The sequence below is a fragment of the Adelges cooleyi genome, unplaced genomic scaffold, assembly GCF_023614345.1.
Source record: "Adelges cooleyi isolate 19-005CV unplaced genomic scaffold, UGA_ACOO_1.1 ACOO_flye_CR_arks_rails_tigmint_CR_PRNA_247, whole genome shotgun sequence".
Taxonomy (NCBI): Eukaryota; Metazoa; Arthropoda; class Insecta; order Hemiptera; family Adelgidae; genus Adelges; species Adelges cooleyi.
In genome coordinates this window covers 3599553-3616914 of record NW_026095912.1, presented here as the reverse complement: position 1 = coordinate 3616914, position 17362 = coordinate 3599553, and the positions used below count along the sequence as shown (strand labels likewise).

The window sequence follows — 17362 nt, the reverse complement described above, 5'->3', positions numbered from 1 at the left end:
GTCACAGATTTTGTTAACCCGTCGAGCTTACCTATATTATATAGTTAAAATAGCGTTTAGGCGTCATGCAATAATTGTTGATCTCATTATCCATTCTGGGGCATCGGTTATTTTGTGGAAATCGAAGGCCTCGAGAATAAACCTAACCTAATTAATAAACTTAATTAAAGCATTTCGAGTATTAAAAGAACGGCGATGCACTTTAAATAAGAATATTGTTTTAATTTTGAGATGGAAGCGGTCGAGTGGTGGGACGAAGGGAGTATTAAAAGGAAAGGGGGCTGTGGAGCCTATCACCGTATCTCAACCACCCCTATGGTTTTTTCTTTTTAATAATTTACATTTGAGAACATTGGGTATTGCATAATTTATATTATATAAATATCAGTTAAGCAGTAGAGTTTTTTTTTTATTTTAATAAAAAATAAAGTGATGGTTTATTTACAAAAGATAAGTAATTGGAAAATCGAAACCGAAAAATTTAATATTCAAGATTTTTTTTTTTTGTAATTCGAGTGATTACTTTCATCCAAAATATTCGGTAAAGTCCCATCGCTATAAAATATATCAAGTAACCTTTTTAATATTAGACGTTTTATACAAATGAACAGAAAACTATTTTTGGCACAATATCTGTTAAATTTACGGTTGTAAATAAAATATAATATTATAATATAGTATGTGTACTTCTTAAACCTTAATAAAAAAAAAAATATTTCACACAAAAAAATTTTTTTTAAGTATATTTTATGTTTTACGTCTGAGCGTGTAGATTTTTTTAAACTTTTCAGAAAGTTTGGCTTTTTCCACTAAGCAACTTTCATAAATGAACTATTCGTATAAATAACAATTTTATTTTTCATTTTTGTAAATTACTTGGAATTCGCTGTAAACTTTTTAACTTACAGTCCTAAAACGTAGCTCTTCTTATTTGCTGTGGCTCTATTTTGTTGTAAATAGTTTGAGTCGAGCACTTATATAAATTTCATTTAAATTTGGCCGATTTGAAAAACGGAATAAGAACGTTTAGAATTCTACGTGCAATTTCAAAACTTCCATCATACTAATGATACATGATACATGATCATACTACATCATCTGTTTCCTAAAACGATAAAAACGGGAACTAAATCGTTCTTTAGTAAATCACATTTTTAATAGTATAATAATAATTTACTGGTAAACGGTGTATACCTACTAAGAAGGTTAATTTGTATGTACCAAGGTAGCTGTTGGTCTAAAGTCATTTTTTTTTTAAAGCTTTTTTTTACACGTTTTGATATTTTATACTCGAATCGATTTTGGTATTTTGACTTGACGGTTTTACTCGTTTTTTTTTTACTTTTTACATATTTTCTAAGAACGCTTTACAATAAACCATTGTGTTGTTGAATTATTATGTGATCAAAGCCGTTTTCGTCAGACGCAACCGAAGCTCTGCAAAAGATGCTCGTTAAGTCGCGGGGGAGGCTGAAATTCCATAGCTTTAATACAATATTGATTTTGTACTTTCTTTTTTTTCTTCGATTTTTTAATATCATATTCGGTACCCAAACAAAACAAAGGCTCCCCACTCAAAAAAAGCGTTTTCTTTTTTCGTTTAAATTTGACTAACCTATTAAACTTTGTTATATTGTAAATTTCGAGGAGTTAATAATTACTTCCAAATCGTTATTAAGTTAACGTTAAAGTTATAACAATTGATTTCAGAGGAAAAAATTAGATAGAAATTGTTTTGTTTTTAGATGCGAAGCTGGATAATTTGAACTGTTTTTTTTTTTAGGACGATAACTTTTATTTACAAATTTATATTTTACATAATTAAACTTAATATTATTTTTATTCAAATCGGACGATAGGCATGCAAAACGGATCGTATCTCTAGTTAAGTCTTATCTCTAATAATTATACGAATTCCATACTATATAATAACATAATGGTGGTATAATTTATTTGACGTATTACGATTTAAATGTATTTTTATAAGATAAAACAAAATTCGTTGGGCGCAATTACATAAAAAGTTGATCTGAACTCGGTATTTTCGAAAACGTTTATGTTGAACAACAGCTAAACCAACCCGTTTGTATTCCTCTCACACCGTTTGTAGTTTTATATTCAGTGTATGTATATATTGTTATTATTATTTCTGTAGAAAAGGCGCCATTATTATAAACAGCTACCTAATTTTAAGCCACTGTAGTTTAAAACAATTGGCGCTGTGTCGCATTTCCTCCTCTGAAAGACGTTACCTTCGCCTGTTGTTCATATTAAATTATAGCAGATTTCGTGTGGAGTAGCAAAACGGTTTTTTTAAGTGTTCGCTAAAAACTATACACCTAAAAATAATAAACAACAGTAATAGGTAGTGAGTATACAGTGGGCTAGTCTCATAAACATTAGTAATATCCGCAAATGAAACTCAACAAAAGCGTTTTGTTTTACTAATATCTCCTAATTGGGAAATTAATTTAGCACCGAGTGTTTGGAAAGCTTTTTATATTTTAAACATAATAACAGACAAAGGGTACGTACACAATAATAAAAATGTGCGTTTATTTTTAATTAATAAACATCTCAACTACTGAAAAAAAATAGTTTAAAAGTAGATTAAATTAGTTACCATTATTTGGCAACGATTATACGTTTTATCAAACTTAATTCAATATTCAACTAATATTGTTTTAATTAAAAACACATTTGTTAAGCTTCATTAAAATATGTTTCTTTAATTTAATCTTAAAACTTGAACAAAAATTACACGGCGAAGTTAGCCACAATCATTGTCTCTTTGCACTTTGCAGTAATAACATTAAATTGCAAAGCTAGAATTTAGTTTTTAAAAAAGTTTTAATCAAGCTTAAACTTTGTCAACCTATTAATAGTGAGACAAAGTTACAATTAAGTCGCATAAGTTAATTAAGAAAATAAAATGCCTTTATAGAAAAAAAAAGTTTAACTACAATTTTTTGAAAAAAATATAAATTATTTTATAACACATTTACCGTTTTCAGACCTTAAGTTCAAAAACTACGACTACAAAAGCGAAATGTAGAAAAATTATCCACCCGGTCTAGAGGGAAGGGTTATTGATATTTACTTTGGGGTTCTTCACATTTCTAGTGTAAAGACTTTAGCTAATGTACCTATTATTATTATTAAGTTGACCAGATAAAAAAATGACCTTGGAATAGTTGATATCTTTAATAATTTTACATTGAAAAATAATGATGAAAGCCTTTTATTTACTAGGAAAAAAGTGTAGCCATTTTAACTTGTACTAAACAACATTTTGAAAATTTACAAGTTAGTGGTGACTAAACTTTGCCTAAACCATACGTTTATTATGACATAAATATACTTTTTTTTTGGGGGGGGGGTCCTTAATAAAAAAAAAAGTTTGATCAAAAATGTTAATCACAAAAACCATGCACGTTATAGCCCTACTATAGATATACCTTCAATCTAATTTGTACACCTTATGTCCTAAGAAATCGCTCGAAAAATAGAAATAATTAAAAAGTTTCCACCCCTACCGGAAAAAAGGGTTTATGGTATTTTTTTGGTTTTCAACATTAATCTATAATACTATATCTTAAGAATATTCAATTAAAATGTGTGCCTTATTCGAGTAATTTAAAAAAAAATTATAGTGCGCCCTTATTTTAAGCTGGAAATGTAATGGACATTTTTTAGCGTTTTTCCGGGGAAGGGATGAATTTTTTTTTGAAGTTCGTTGCCCAACAGAGTACGGTTTAAAAGATACCGTGGTGGGTCCAAACATAGAAATGAAAACACATTATTGTAAAAATACAATACCTTGTCAGCTACGCATCGAAGGTAAAATAAAATAAGAACACTTTTTCGGCGATATACCCTGTGTAACGGTCGAGGCGATGATACGACAATATTGTATGGTACATAAAATGGTATAAGTATTATTGTTGTTGCATTGTTATATGCTGCATCAGGCGAAATACGACCGTTATACATACCTCTCTCTATAGAACAATAATAATAATAGCAATAATGCACGTGGTTATTAGACGTATGTCGTCGTGAGTATTCACTTAACAAACTAACGATCTGCGACGACATCGGAAAAAAAATGAACGTTTAACGAGAGACCATTATAAATAATCCGCTTTCGATTTTAACAGTCCAATTCTCAGGTTGATTGCACTCTCGTTTTGAAAACGGAATAATATAACGCGTAGAACCATTTACATAACACACAAGTATTATATTTTATAAATATATACATACATAATGTTATGTACATAACATAAGTACACTACAGTCTACACGCATAAGCGACCTCCAAAAAAGGCTTTTCCTTCTCACTCTCTGCCCATCCTCACGAGCGCGTGTCCAACACCACCATGCGACCGGTGTATGATATGAACACACAATAATAACAATATCGTATTATACTTGTATATGTTATGTACTTACTATAAACTCTTAAACCGTATTTAATTGTTTACCCAATACATATATTATATATGTTTTACCTAATACTACGTAGCGGCAACAAAAACCCAACCGAGTAAATTATACATTATTATTCGACCGCGTTAGGACAAAGCAATATAATTATCTTGTAGGAAAAAAAAATGATTAATAACAATAAAAAATTATTAAAAACATCAAAGAGCTGTTTTCAGAACATAGCGCTCCAAAAGGAACAAACCACTTCCGTTAAAATTCAAGTAAAACTAGCAAAACATCTTTTGTAGACAGTTTTTTTAGGGGAAACATTTTTTTATGTTTTTGGATGATACTTTTTTAAATAAAACATTGAGATCCGGAACAAGTTCCCATTTTTGTCAATAAACAATCAACTGAACGAGTTTCTTTCAAAAAAATAATTATCATATAAAAGAAAATCGTTTTTAAACAAATCTGAAGAAATTAAAGGATTGGAAGTTATTAAACTAATAAAATTATTAAAATAATAACACATATAATGTATTAGATACTATTTGAGTCATAAGTAAAACCTTAATACCAGCCGAATATGTAATTAAACCAGTACCTAGTAAAATATTAAATTATAAAAATGTTCGATAATTCAGCCAGACTTAAAAAAAGTGCACTATAGCAATGGTTTGTAAAACTAGTTCAAAGAGATACACTAAAAATTATCTCAACACTTGACAGTAATTTTTTTAATTGGGGACCTAAATGATGGCATTTTATTGAAATAAAAATATGATTGTAACAACAATCTTACAGAGGTGAAATGTTTTATTTCGACCATCAGACGATGGGAAAAGACCAAAAGGCAACAGACGTCGTTACATTAAGAAGGATATTTAATTCAAAGGAATGAAAAATAATCTAGAAGTGGATATCTGCAGAGGGTGCACTGTATACTAGTGTGGTGGTTTACCCTGTAGATATATGGTAGTAACAAAAAAGCTCTTGATAAGCCTTTTAGCCAAAAAGTAATAGCTTAACTAATAACTTTTTTTTGTTCGATAATCTATTAAATCTGCTTTTACTGAGCTCACAGCAGCTGGTGAATCGTAGGATGTAAACAAACAATAATAATTATCAAGTCCGAAAAACAAGCGATATTTAACCTTCAACCGACTAACAGTGTAAACTCTAACATCAACTCGTACGACCCAGGTGTTACCAATGATCAGGCATACATGATAATATTATTATGTACAATAATAACGATAATATTATGTGCATTCTATTTGCGCGTCTCATTCGTAGTCTGTACACAGATATCGACTTGTCATTAACCGTTTTCCTGTTTATCTTATCGAATAATAATAATGAATAGCGTTTCAGTTATGACGGTCAAAACCATCTCCCAATTATCGACGAATTCCTTGGGATAAACAGTCATACCATAATAATTACTGTTACTCTAGTCCGTAATCACAGCCTATGACATAGATTCCGACGATAGCCAACGATTACCACTCGTTTTACATAGGATACCATTATTGTGCTAATTGAGCTTCCTCGTGTTGAGAAGACTTTACAAAAAATAAAAACTTTTTAATTTTTTATTCGAAAAGTTCTGTTGTTAAAGTGTTTTTAACCATCTACTCTTCTATAGACTAGGTATCCTACCTGTAACAAGTGCGTTAGAAGAAGCAGGGTTTTATTTAGGGAGATGAAGCCAATAGGGTAGTAAATAGGTTCAAGCCCTAAATTTGTATGGGTCCTCGAATGTATAAGGACAGCCAAAACTTTTAAAATACTTTTTAAAAAAAATTTCAAAATATAATGTGCTTTAAAAACTTTTAGCTCAAAATTAACATACGATTTTAGCTATAATTCAAAGCTGAAAAGATATTTAATTTTCAAAAATTCTTAGTTTTTAACCATTTTTTGACGTATAAATATTTTGAAGCAATACAACTAAAAGTGACAGTTCATATAACATTTTATAGTTATTATAATATAATATAATATATACTTACATAAAATACATTGTGGTTATATTATGTACTGTTTCATAATGGTTTATTCAAACCATTTTAGCATTTTAACTTATGTAAGCCTGGCAAACGTTTTATTATAATTGTATTTCAGATTTGTTTTTTTCACGTAGAAAAAAAAGTTATAACGATTCTGATAACAGTTTTAAATTTAGCAAAAGAAATGTGTTTATTTTTAAAAAGTATACAATAGGAAATGAAGGGACCAAATATTTTCCAAAACCCTAAAAAAAAATTCGTAAAAAAACATACCATATTATGTTAAGTGCCAAATCTATTCAGTTTATATTATAGGTTATATAAGGATAATTACATGCTACAGAAATAGAATAAATTAAATACAGAACAAAAAGGATTAACATAATATACTAAAAAAAAATAATTTAAAAAATACAAAATAAACTTTATAAACAAAAATGGCTTATTGTATTTATGCATTTTGAGCGATAACAAGACAGATAGTAACTAATTATTTATATTTTTATTTACCAAAATGATCCCACTATCTCTCCAACGAAATAATCGGAACAACATCAATAGAAAATTGGCATTGGCCAAAAAGAAGAGAGAAAAAATTATGTTTTTAAAATGTACTTGAAAAACATAAGTAATTGATAAGTTTGAAACCGAAATATAACGACTTAGGACAAGAGTAAAGCAATAACTTCTTTAAGCTTAAAGCAAGTTTGCTTTCAATAAACAGTCAAAACCATGTTTGTGATATTGTTAGGATTATGAATTATAAAGTTACAATCTAAAACCCGCCTGTTTTTTTTATGTTAAAATTAATAAAAAAAAAAAACTAATTTAGACGCAACACTGCCTTTATAGTGACTTTAATACCGGTATTAAATATTTTATTGGCACTTTCCACAGGTTCTCATTGAACCGTTTTCTCGAGAGCGATTTTTATCACTTTATGACATTACCGGTAAGTTCGACCTATGCTGATTATTATTTTTAATATCCACGCAGAGGCATGTCAGGCGTTCCAATCGTTAAATTTCAAACTTGTTGTTATTGAAAATCTAACAATACAAAATTGGTAACAAAACGGTACGGCGTTTTATTATAAACTTTATCCCGTCACACAACCCAAACAATTAGAGCAGTTTTAACGACTTGGAGTTTAGTAAGAAAAAAATTAGAATCACAGAGGTACATATTAACGTTATTTGCACATTTCCCAAACATTTTCCATAGGACGTTACAGTTTATAAACAAAAACCCTCTGCACGTTTATAATCGGATACTATTATACTGAAAAAACGATTCCTCGTTAAGAGAAATAATACATTTTCCTTCAAAAATCAACGACGAACCATAAAAGAACTCGGTTACGAATAACAGCCCTTCCTGTGCCATTATTATTAATTTGCCTATTACGCTTTATAATTTTTATTTTCAGTAATTTACACTGGATAAAAGCCAGAGCCATACAGAATAAACCAAAAAAATTCCAAAAAGGGGAGGATTTTTTGTTTAACTCAATTTGTGTATAGACATGGTTTGTTTTTTGAAGATCTGGTATTATCGTTTTCATAAAGAAACGGTCAAAATCATTTATTAGCATACTAATGCTTTTGAATTAATTTCCTATGTCAATAGAAAATAAAAATCAATGTCCTGTCGAAGTCTTTTGGGTTGTTTCGTTGCGTAAAACTGAAAAAATGATAAATCAATGATGTTTCAAAAATGTCCGACACTGCAACTATATGTATTAATAATAAAAAAAATCTAAAATTTGTATGTAAACAATTAACTTAAAATTTCTAAAATTAAGGTTTATTATTTTTATTTAAAAAAAAAAACCCAAAAGTAAATTTTTTTAGTAAAGCAGGTTTGTAGTATAATCTTGTTATCAGTTTTATCAAACGTACACAAAAAAAAGGTGCTTATTGCTGACCATGGCTTTACATGACAATACAATGAAATGTAAGGCTTTTTGACTTGTCCCCCCTCCCCTCTGAAAAATGTGCACCTCTATAGTTAATACAAAGTTAATCGAGGCTAAAAATGAAACCTTAAACAGAAATATTCTTGGCATTTTACGTCGAGCATGATGAAGATTTAACCATGGAAAATATTCAATCTTGGTACCTACCGAATTTCGCAATAATAATATTCGGAATATTTGAACGGAATTATACATTCGGTTTTAAATTCCTACATTTACTTTAATGAATTTGAAAAAATATTTCCTGGAACAATAATTGAATATAACCCGGAGATAATACTAATACCCGTTGCTGACCCAAGTTACACCGAATTCGAATCGACTGAAACATATTTCTTCGACATTTCCATGTACACCCATACCGAAAATGGAATATTCTAATATACGCTTGTACTTGCAAATATTTATCATAACAACTACGGTATTGGTTATTAAATCCAAAAAGGCATTGCACATTTTTCGTATTTAATAATTGCTGTCGACGACCCGGAGTGGTGCAACCCACCCTTGTCTAACCTAGCCGGGGTAATACAAAGAACTGGCTATAAAACGGAAAAATATAAAAACGTTTAGGAATTAATATATCAGTAATAACAGAAAGAACGACAGCGGTTTAGGTCATCATAAATCATAATATGTAAGCCAATGTTGAATGTATTATCGGATTCGTTCATGAATAGGTATTACATAATTAATAACCGCATAGTAATAATCGGTACTCCAAAACACGTTAAGAAGGTAATTTGGAATCGGTCGTTATGGGATTTAATCGTTTTCTATTTTTTTGTTTTGTTTTAATAATGTGCCTCGATATACACACGTATGTTACATTATTAAAAACATAAACATGCACTTTTGTCACACTAACAGCTGCGCGATTTAGACACATTAACTAAATTGACGGTTTACATTTTTTTCGTTAAATAAAATTTTATACTTTTCAAAAATCCTTTTCGAATACCTACCATAAAATTTAAGGTAAATCATAGCAATAATAAGATTTCAACACAAATTCGTTACCTATATTATTATTATTATCATCATTACCAGCGTACTATGACAATACAATCTGTACACCGCTTAAGGTGTTGTTATATTGAATAACGTTTGTTTTTGTAAATTAAACAAACAACAAAGTTCATACAATAATAACGACAAGCCTACAATAGTTATTTATATACAATATTATGTTATAATTATGTCAAGAGAACATCGGCTAAAATAGCTGTACCTACGTGAAACGCTACAAACGGTAATGATTTATGTATAATATATATAATAATAATGATAATTATTTTAATACCATATATACACCGATCGAAGACGATAATCATCCCGTGTATTTCAAATGCAATTGCAAGAATTTAACCGGCTTTTATCAAACGAGTACATATAAAACTAGTTTGCTGCATTGTGTTGGAAAAAATATACATTAGTAGCTACTTAAATTGTTTTAACGGCCTTTGTGAAACCGCTTTTACTCCTTTTTTTAATGGGTCGACTGCATAAGAAAAAAATCAGTTGACATTTGTAGGTACCCTATTGTTTTGATGTTTTTAACATTATATGTATGGATAGCTCTTACGTCTAAGTAATAAAAAATTATAAATAAACAGTTTATTTTATAAAGAACTTTTTAAAAAAAATAGTATATTATAATTTACTTATGGTTTCAATATTGATGGTCGCAAAATGTTGTCATTGTCATATTTCAGCCACATTCGAGAGTATACAAATGTTTTTTTCACAGAAATTTCTAGTAATGGCGAAAATGGTGATTAATAGGTTCAGAGAAATATGAGCACAAAAGTTAATCAAACCCTTTTATGGGGTTGAAGGGTTCAAAAATTATTACTAAAAATGTGAACATAATTTTACTGCGGTTCATCAATCACGGTTATCAAATTAAGCGTAATACACACAAAAATGCACTTAGACAACATTTTGCAAATATAATTCTGGTGTTTAAGGGAATTTTTAAATATAAGGGAAAGGCTGTTAGGGCGGCTTTACGTGGAATAACCCATTACTGTGTTTTACAACTTTGACAGTCGCAGATAGTATGTCCATCTATCTTGAAGTTATAATATCAACCCATTGTGGTTATATAATTAGTAACTATCAACTAATATTAATCAAATAATCACCCACAACCATTTAATGGCTAGACTTCTATGTTATGCCATATTATTATCCTCATACATGTTAAAAATCCTACAGCTGTCAAGTACCTAACCGAATTCAAACACAACTAAAAGGCGGAAACCGAAAAAAAAAATAATCAAGAAAAGTTTTCGAGTATGTCATATTTTTATGTGAATTGTGTACACTTAATCATATATTGTCTAAAACGAAAAAACAATACTAATTAACAGCTTAATGGTGTTGAAGATTTAATTTTAACGTTATAAACTCGAATAATAACACACACCGAAATAATGCGATAATCGAGAAAGATAACAGGGTATTACCATCAACAAAAATAACGGCAAAAGGGTCTAGCAGTTAATCAAAGAGCTCTACCTGCGCTTTAAATATTTCACAGGAAATTTCATGAGTTTATGAAAAAATATATTTTGCTCGGTAGCCAGTATTATTTAAAAACAAAAGGTGTAGTGATATATAATATTAGCTATTCCCCGACGGGATCGTTACGGGAAAAAGAGCTGCCGAAAAAGCAGATATATAATTCTACTTACCGGTTTCGTTGCGAAAAAATATGTTAAAAAACCAACGCCTTCCGGATCAAAAGCCATTTCCCTTTTGCATTTGCATCGTCGAAGGCGTCGTGTGTATGGTAGAAAAATAAAATACATAGGTATATATACAATATTACAAAAATGATATTTTCATGTACCTATTCTCAAGAGTCAAAGTTCTACTAATAAAAAAATAAAAAATGATTTCTTTACACCTAAACCTATCCTACGATCAAAGGGGATCAAAAAAGTCAAAAGTCACAACTCCCCACAGCTTTTGTCCCATCCAGTTACTTTCAACATGTCCTGACTTATATTATAAAAAATACAACAAAGTCGACTATGAATTACTTACATTGATGTAATCTTAATAATCCGATAGAGATAAAAAAAAGAACAACCGTCTTACAATAGGAAATTTGTTTCAAAGGGATGGCCTCGAAAGACAAAACCGAGAAAACATGTTTTGTACAATTAAAATATAATTTATACAACAATAATTTATCAGAAAAAACAATGTTTACAAACAATCTTATACTTCCCGTCCAAAAAATATTTTGGTGTTTACATTATTTCCTAATGCGAAAATGGCATCTCTGAAAGAACTTCAATAAAATTCAACAATATATTTTTTTAACTTTCAGCATAATATGTATTTTAATAATTTGTGTACTCATTTATAATACAATGTTATAGTGAAATTTCAACTGAACTCACAAGTAGAAAAAACTGCAATCTTGACAATATTGTTTTCTTTTTCAATTAACTAAGGGTTAGTAAACCCTCTGTTTTTTCGTCATCTTTAATTAATAAACTATATAGATAACATTGCAAACTTTTAATTATGCGATTTTGATTTTGTTTGAGAATTATAATGGAATACCTTGCCTGTTTTCAAACGCAAGATTTTTTTAATTAAATTCATTCGAATTTTTCAAAGTAATAGAGGTTTAAAGAAAACAAATGAGTTCTTAGAAACCTACAAAGCTTTCAAATAATATATTATTATTTATTTTTGTAAAAACGTAATAGGTTAATTCTTCCTGTATAATGGACCGAATTAATACTAAAAGATATAAAAGTAATGAAGTTAATGTAGTATTATGCTGAAATGATCAAATAATAATAAGAAATTAATAATCGTTGAATATACAAAATCATATTTGTACACAAAATAAATTCAACAATTGAATTGACTCTATTGACTTCAACGCTCTCTACAAAAAATTAATTTTCTCATCTAACTCTTTAATAACAAAAAAAAAACATAATATACATTTTATGATTTTAGTCAAAAGCGAACCAATTAAACTGACATTCTTTTTGGTTATTCCACAACGATAATAAAACCATACGACTAACCGTTTAAATTTAAAACAATAAGACGTATTATTTCATACTCGGCATACTCTAAAAGCGGTAAAAACAGTGTAAAATTGAGAGTAGTAGTTTTACTTTACACATTAAGACTTATATTTACCATACACAACCTGTTGAGAACTGTTAATAAAAACCAGCATTTTTTTTAGCAAAACTGGTCCCAAAAATGATGTGATAACGCGCAAATGTGGCAGATAAAAATGATTTAACTGTTATGACCGTTTGCATCGACTATACCTACCTTGAAAACCGAATAAACAGAGTTGGCAAAAAAAGTAACCCCAAAAATACACGTTAAGTAAGGTTGCAAAAATAGTGTTAGGTTTTGATTTATAGTCGACCACAAACGGTCATGATAGACATTATGAAATAAAGTATCACAATACAAAGTGATTCGAATTTCACATCATGTCGCAACCTCAAGTCTGTGGTCAGGGTACGGTGGCGAGCAAAACTGTATCATGCACTACATCTAGGTAATAATATAGGGAGATGGTAAACTGCGCCAAAAATTACACTTTTTCTATAAGCTGATATGTAAACTGCGGCAAAAAAAAATTAAACATTATACAAACTGCGACAATTTATTTTATATACCTACTTTGTAGTATATAATATACTTATATTAGTTATATACAATAATACATACCGATACGGTAACATATACTCGTGTAGGTACGGAAATCATAATATATACTAACGTGTTATTATACACGTTTATCGTTTAATTAATAATGTTATTGCGTACAAAAAAAAAAGATAAAGAAATTTCAACCTACGAATTTTTTAAATTGGTATGTTTTAAAAATATAAATAGTAATAATAATATTTTTTTATTTTCTTAGACAGTATTATATTAAATGTACAAATTCATTTTAGTTAAATAATAATATTTTTCAACTTCATATGTATTTTAAAATTGTTTTTTAATTTGTATTATTACTCCTTTACTCCTACTGACTATTTGCACACCATAGACCTATAATAATATATCGTACTAGATAGCATTCTTTTCGGTATTCGGTATGTATATATAATAGTAGTAATAATATATAATAATAATGTATAATAATATATAATAATAGTATAATAATATATATATATACTATATAGTAGGTGTATAAAATAAATTGTCGCAGTTTGTAAAATGTTAAAAAAAATTTTGCCGCAGTTTACATATCAGCTTATAGAAAAAGGGTCATTTTTGGCGCAGTTTACATACAGCCATAATATACAGCTGATAAAAGCAATTTTGGCGGGTAAAATGAATATAAATGTTTTGTTATTCTTCGAATAACGAATTGAATTGAAAGTACACCACCGAAATTTAATACACAACAAAATTGCAAGCGCGGTATGTGGAAAATCGAATACTGTGGTCTTACCTTTTTGACAAATTCAATTCAATAGGTAATATTATTGTATTCCCTTGGACGGTTTTTTATTTTTGGGTAGCCAAAACTTCTCTCCTTGCGGCGTTGAACGATTGAAACCAATTGCAAAAAAAAAAATTTTAATCCAAAAATCTAATAGGCTAATGTAGATGTAATTTTTTTTTTTTTAAATTTGTTTTACCGGTTAAATTCAAACGGGCGAAAAGTTTACGCCGCCGTCAACAATATCGTTATTATTATAGGTCGGAGTGCGGTTTTTGAAATAAAAAATAATATAATATTATATAGAAATCGAAAACGTTTGCCGATATCGATCTATATATATTATTATTGTATACTTTATTTGAAAATTTTGACCGACGACAACAACGATAATAATGACGGGCGAGGGCGAAAAAAATAAAAACAAGAACGGACAACGCAAACGAGGTACGAGCGACCCGCAGCGACGACGCGACGGCAATGTGGTCAACGGTGAGGATTCAAAAACACGCGGTCGTCATCGGTGAAAACGTCCCGCCAAATCCGATTGCGTTTGCCGCCGCCGCCGCCATCGCAGCCCATAAATGTATACAATACCTAATAATAATAACAACAACCTAACGCGTATATAATAATGATAATGATAATATTATAATAGCGGCCTACCTTGGAACCAACACTATACCGCGACTTCTCCCATACCAGGTAGGTAGGTAGGTAGGTAGGTACGCGTTATATTATTATTATATTAAGTATAATATGTAGATACCTATATAGTACGTGTGTGTGTCATGTGTCATGTGTGTGCCATGTGTCATGTGTGTTTATACAATAATAATAATAAAATATAATATTAGCAGCTAGCTAAAGACATCAGTCATCACATATTATACAATCTCACCTCGACTCTTAATTCTAAAATGAAAAATTGGAAAATAAACGAAACACAATAGGCTCACGTCACATATGTGTACACTACGTTCTTTGGTAAATATTTTGGCTTAAGACATTTTCGACAAGCACCTAACCTGGTCACCGCACTTAAAAGAAAAACGAAAAACACTCGATTATCGACTTAATAAGATTTCGACCATTTTTACACTGGAAAATACCAATAAAAAATAACAAGCTCCAACATATAGGGCCACTGAACTCAATATATATGGAACGCGTATTGCCCATGGTCGGCTGCTTATGAAAATGTCCACTACAGTAGGAGGCTGCCATTTTGTGAACAGTTATTATTTTATCTGAGATTATATTGGAGTTATGATCATGTTATCATCATCTAACCTAAAATTTCTAATATTTTGTTTTTGTGAAATATCAAAAATTACCGATATGTATGATTTTTCAATTAGAAATACTCTGCATTCGCTTAACAAAAAAATGCAAAAATACCACTATTGTAAGTTACTTTTTAATATATTTATGTTTAGGGTAGGTTGTACGTGACAACATTTAAAATGGGGTTGCTTTTTACTGTTTTCTCGATTTTTGGGCAAAATAAATGCGATCAACCGTTTTTTTTTTATTTGTCAACCTATTATAAGGGCCCATTTATTTTAGAACACACCCCAGACCAAATGTCTGCGCACGACTATGCATATTCTTATCTGTGGATCAGCAAAAACTTTAGACACCAAAACAATTAGGGCCATCCAGTCCATTTGCCTCAGAATAATCGCAAAAGCCTCTTGGTATGTTAAAAACTACTTTAACGGTAACGTACGCGTACATTACATTAGCTTTTTAAACTAAAACTAATTTACTGAAAATGTTAACTGGTCGTGGTAAACAGTTTAAGATAAATGGTTAGCCATTAATGGAGGAGTTCAGTATTTTTTTTTATCAGCATACATTACTCAACTGCTATTCCGCCGCCCGCCCTAAATTTTAAATTGTATTTACTTACGAAAAAACTATTTAAAATTCATTGACCAGTACAGAAATTTTCATTAAATTATAATAAACTTGAAAAAAATTAATAAACCATTTGCGTTACCATTTAAATTGTACAAATTGATAGAAATTAAAAACTCGCCAAAAAAGATAAAATTTTTAATATATAACTTGTAGCTTTACTTTTTGAAGACATTTTATTTTATTTTACAGTATTTAAATGATGTTAAAACGTTTATTTGATTTTTAATAAATTCGAAATCTCTATCAAGTTTTAAAACTTAAGTGGTAACGTAAATTGTTTATAACTTGTTTAAATTAAGACTAAGTTGCTGAAAATATCTACTGTTCGCGAAAATCAGTTTTAATTTATTACTTTAGGAATGATAGAGCTGTAGAATTTAAGTATTGTTTTTACTGTAAAAAAACACCAACTTAATTGTAAGTGTCTCCAAAAAATTTAAAAGGTGTCAACCGAACCGATTTTAAAATTGTTTTTTTTATACCCTTAAATTAGTTGACATATTTATAAATAGGCTCCTAGATCATTTTCTGTCAACTATTGCCTATCTTTTGTTCTTTGATATAAATAACCCTTTCCGTTCTCCTTAAGTAAAGTGATTGATTTTACAAACATATATTTTTGAGCAATTTTTATTTTAAACATCTAGATATAACTTAGGTATGACAATTCTTTTTGGAAATTATATATTTTGAGTAAAAGTATTGTTAATATTTTTCATAAACAAAATAGTATAATGTAGTGAAAAATGCACAAACCACATTATTACTAAGCCACTCACTTGTGTATTGCGATTTTGTTTAATAACCTTAACCTATCAATCAAGGGTTTTTTTCGAGGTGCGCATAATTTTAATTTTTTTTTACCGAGCCATTATTATAATTAATTGTTTTTGTCATTGAAATTGAGCAATTCCAAAACTATACTTATCATATTTTTTTTTGTTCTAAAAGACTAAAATGAAACTATAAGTAACTTAATTGTTTACCTTGAAAATTGACAAAATAAAAAATTATGCATTTAAAAAATAAATATGAGTTATTCTTCGAAGTAGTTAAATATAAAAGGAATACATTTTCAATGGACAAAAATAAAAAAAAAATAGGTATTTTATGACATGTCTTCTAAATGAAATCCATTAGGTTGTAAAAAACACAAATTGTCTAAAAAATCACACATTGACCATATTCCTACTATTGGTTTTTTTTAATTAAACACGAAACAGTTATTAAAAAATCTACTTTCTCATAATAATCTGGGAAAAATGGCAATGAGCTTAAATATTTATACAGAACTAAAATCCGATCACTCTAAATGTTTTCAGGCTTTAAGGTCTAAATATGGTCTATTGTAAAAACAAAATTTTATAGTACCAATGTTATACCCTGAAGCTTAGAAAAAATCATGCTGAAAATAAATTGATATGGTCGAAATTTATTAAAACCACTTTTCTCATAAATATTGCCTATGTAAAACCCCTTAAACCCACATTTTAGTTTGTACTGTTAAAACAGAGTTTGGCTTAATAACTACTATAAAGGCTATGGTAGTAATAAATT

The 17362-nt window shown here is 29.2% G+C and overlaps 1 protein-coding gene across 1 annotated transcript in view; it reads right to left on the bottom strand.

Annotated features, from left to right (window-relative positions):
- LOC126836573 (uncharacterized) overlaps nucleotides 1–14393 on the bottom strand; it is a 46253-nt gene extending 31860 nt beyond the window's left edge. The window contains exon 1 of the mRNA XM_050570113.1: nucleotides 13889–14393. The gene's annotated coding sequence lies outside the window, so the exon portion shown is untranslated. The remainder of the gene's footprint in view (nucleotides 1–13888) is intronic.
- Nucleotides 14394–17362: the final 2969 nt, after the last annotated feature.